Raw genomic sequence first — 390 nt, forward strand, 5'->3', positions numbered from 1 at the left:
AGGGGGGGGGGTGTGCACGCACGCCCGAGGAGGTTTTGGTGTGTGTGTGTGTGTGGAGGGGGTGCGGGGTGTTTGAGGAAATAACGCGGGTACTGAAAATTTTACTACGCGGGAGTGAAATGTCGGGCTATTGAAAATTTTGATGATAGTGCATCACACACGGTCCGGAGATAACAACCATGTGTTATGAAACAGAAAAACCCTCGAGGCGAGCAGATATTTTCTAGGGACGCAGGAGGGATTGGGAACAAGAAACATCGCACACGGTCCGGAGATAACAACCGTGTGTTATGAAACAGAAAAACCCTCAAGGCGGGTAGATTTTTTCTAGGGATGCAGGCGGGATTGAGAAAAAGAAACATTGCACACAGTCCGGAGATAACAACCGTG

Source organism: Triticum dicoccoides, chromosome 7B (genome assembly GCF_002162155.2).
Source record: "Triticum dicoccoides isolate Atlit2015 ecotype Zavitan chromosome 7B, WEW_v2.0, whole genome shotgun sequence".
Lineage (NCBI taxonomy): Eukaryota > Viridiplantae > Streptophyta > Magnoliopsida > Poales > Poaceae > Triticum > Triticum dicoccoides.